This window comes from Carlito syrichta, unplaced genomic scaffold, assembly GCF_000164805.1.
Source record: "Carlito syrichta isolate Samal-C Ts95f unplaced genomic scaffold, Tarsius_syrichta-2.0.1 Scaffold287036, whole genome shotgun sequence".
Taxonomy (NCBI): domain Eukaryota; kingdom Metazoa; phylum Chordata; class Mammalia; order Primates; family Tarsiidae; genus Carlito; species Carlito syrichta.
In genome coordinates this window covers 29270-32928 of record NW_007231132.1, presented here as the reverse complement: position 1 = coordinate 32928, position 3659 = coordinate 29270, and the positions used below count along the sequence as shown (strand labels likewise).

Sequence of the window (3659 nt, the reverse complement as noted above, 5' to 3'; positions counted from 1 at the left end):
AACTCATCTTTGACAAAGCCTCCAACAACAACCACTGGGGAGAGGAGAACCTATTCAGTAAATGGTGCTGGGAAAACTGGCTGATCACATGCAGAAGATTGAAACAGGACCCCTACCTATCACCATACACAAAAATTAATTCTAAATGGATCAAAGACCTAAACGTAAAACCTCACACTATAAGAATCTTAGAAAATGCAGGAGATAGACACCCTTATGGAAATTGGAACTGGCAACCAATTCCTGATCAGAACCCTAACTGCCCATATCATAAGAAATAAGATAGACAAGTGGGACCTCATCAAACTGATGAGCTTCTGGAAAGTAGAAGAAACCATCAAGAGAGCAGGAAGACAGCCCACAGAATGGGAAAAATTACTTGCTAACTGTATATCTAACAAAGGCTTAACATCTAGATCTACAAGGAAATCAAACATGCTGAAAGGTCAAAAACAAACGGCCCCATTAAAAAGTGGGCACAAGACATGAATTGACACTTCTCAAAAGAAGAGATACAGGCAGTCAACACACATGAAAAAGTGCTCAGCTTCAGTAACCATCAGCGAAATACAAATTAAAACCACACTGAGATACCACCTAACCCCAGTAAGAATGTCCATCATTAATAAAACAATCAACAACAGATGCTGGCGAGGATACAGAGAAAAAGGAATGCTTCTACACTGCTGATAGGAATGCAAACTAGTGCAACCTCTTTGGAAAACAGTATGGCAATTTCTGAAAGAACTAGAAATTGGCCTTGCATATGACCAAGCAATTTCCCCTACAAAATCATTATACAAAATATACCCTTGCACGTGTATGTTTGCTGCAGCTCTATTCACAATAGCAAAATCATGGAACCAACTATGCTGCCCATTGAAGCTGGACTCGATAAAAAATGTGGCACATATACACAATGGAATATTATGCAGCCATGAAGAAAGACAAACATATGGACTTCACAGCAACTTGGATGAATTGAGTCGATCATACTCAATGATCTATCACAAAAACAAAAAACAGAGTGCCATATGTTCTCACTCATCAATGGACTTTGACCAATTATATTAACACTATAAGAAAGGAATTGGCAGTAGTGAGAAACTTCCAGGGAAAGGAGGGTGGAATTGGCAGTTGAGGGAACCTGCTGGGGAGGGAGAGGCACACCTCATCAACAAAGGTACCTGAATAATCAACGTTTGTATACCTAACTCTGAATTTTACCCCACATCTTTAAAATAATAAAAAAGAAAACTACCCATAACAACATATATATTTTCTACAGTATGAGAAAATTTATAGATCTGCTAAAGCCAGATTCTTACCAGGCTAAGAACTCCTGACTTTGCGATACCTGAGTCCTACCTCTCCATGTAGGCCCCAGATCCAGTGCATCCTCTTCGGGGATAAATTCCCTCAGGTGAATCTTGCCAGTGATGGGAAGTTAGTCATCTCTGGGAGTTGTTGGGCACAGAATGTCCTTTTCTCTGATGAACCTCAAGCAGACACCTTATGACATCCAATCACTAGCAATAGTGCTTTGGTACTTTATTGGGGGGCTGGAGGAAGAACACATCTCTGTTTCTATCTAAAACAAAAGCCTCGGCATGCTTTCTGAATCCAAGTCTCCCATTCAGCATAATCATATTTCCTTTTTTAACTCTAGTAATCTTATGATCTTAAAACCTCATTGTAAACACTACTAAACAAAACAATGAAAAAAACCCATGGCCCTATTTAACAACTACCTCTCCTTTTCCTCTTCTCTCCTTGTCACAAATGGCTTCTCTTTAAAACCTCTCTTCAGAGAACCTTCCTGCCACTGCGTTCGGACCTTGCTGCTCCAGCTTCTTTCAGTCTGCGACCTGCAGAGGAAAAAAAATTACGTATTTTCTTGCCCTGTACATACTTTGAGGCGAGTCATAAAATTAAAGTAAATTTTAACCATGGGGGAAATCGTGCATATCCAGGCTGGTCAGTGTGGCAACCAAATCGGTGCAAAGTTCTGGGAGGTGATCAGTGATGAACATAGCATCGACCCCACCGGTACCTACCACAGGGACAGCGACCTGCAATTCAACGGTATCTCCATGTACTACAATGAAGCCCCAGGTGGCAAATATGTTCCCCGTGCTATACTAGTGAATCTAGAACCTGGGACCATGGACTCTGTTCCTTTTGGGCAAATCTTCAGACCAGGAAATTTTGTTTTTGGTCAGTCTGGGGCAGGCAACAACTGGGCAAAGGGCCACTATGCAGAGGGTGCTGGGCTGGTTGATTCTGTCTTGGATGTGGTACGGAAAGAGGCCGAGAACTGTGACTGCCTGCAGGGCTTCCAGCTGACCCACTCGCTGGGTGGGGGCACAGACTCTGGAATGGGCATGCTCCTCATCAGCAAGATTCAAGGAGTATCCTGATCACATCATGAACACCTTCAGTGTGGTGTCCTCACCCAAAGTGTCAGACACTGTGGTTGGGTCCTACAACACCACGCTCTCTGTCCATCAGTTGGTAGAGAACACTGATGAGACCTACTGCATTGACAATGAGGCCCCCTACGACTTCTGCTTCCGCACCCTCAAGCTGACCACACCAACCTACGGGGATCTAAACCACCTCATCTCAGCCACCATGAGCTGTGTCACCACCTGCCTCTGCTTCCCTGGCCAGCTCAATGCTGACCTCTGCAAGCTGGCAGTCAACATGGTGTCCTGCCCACGTCTCCACTTCTTCATGCCTGTCTTTGTCCCTCTCACCAGCCGTGGAAGCCAGCAGTATTGGGTTCTCACAATACCTGAACTCACCCAGCAGGTCTTCGATGCCAAGAACATGATGGCTGCCTGTGACCCCCGCCATGGCCGGTACCTCACCGTGGCTGCTGTGTTGCACGGACGGATGTCTATGAAGGAGGTAGATGAGCAGATGCTCAACGTGCAGAACAAGAATAGCAGCTACTTTGTGGAACGGATCCCCAACAATGTCAAGACAGCTGTCTGCGATATTCCGCCTCGTGGCCTCAAGATGGCAGTCACCTCCATCGGCAACAGCACAGCCATCCAGGAGCTCTTCAAGCGTATTTCCGAGCAGTTCAGTGCAATGTTCCACCAGAAGGCCTTCCTCCACTGGTACACAGGTGAGGGCATGGACGAGATGGAGTTCACTGAGGCTGAGAGCAACATGAACGACCTCGTCTCTGAGTATCAGCAGTACCAGGATGCCACCGCAGAATAAGAGGAAGATTTTGGTGAGAAGGCCGAAGAGGAGGCCTAAGGCAGAGCCCCCATCACCTCAGGCTTCTCAGTTCCCATAGCCGTCTTCCTCAGCTGCCCCTTTCCTCTCCCTCAGAATTTGTGTTTGCTGCCTCTTTTTTTTCTCCTTGGGGGGGTGGGGTGGGTCTAGAACAGTGCCTGGCCACATAAGAGGCGCTCAATAAATATTTGTTGTTGAATGTCTCCTCTCTCTTTCCACTTTGGGAAATCTGGATTTCTGCCATTCTCAGTAACCTTGTATTTCCTTCTGGTGCCTACTCCCACCTGTCCAGTTAATGTTTTCCCATTTCAAAAATAATTCTCCAAGAAGTTGGGTCTCATCCAGATCTCATTTAGAACAACTCCAATGACAAAAACCCAGATAATGGCCACCATCCTAAGCCCAAG

General features: G+C 45.5%; 1 pseudogene across 1 annotated transcript; it reads left to right on the top strand.

The window, feature by feature from the left end:
• The first annotated feature begins 1859 nt into the window (after positions 1 to 1859).
• LOC103254611 lies at positions 1860 to 3445 on the top strand (annotated as a pseudogene). Its single transcript, XR_002481632.1, has one exon. The product of XR_002481632.1 is annotated as a tubulin beta-7 chain pseudogene (transcript).
• Positions 3446 to 3659: the final 214 nt, after the last annotated feature.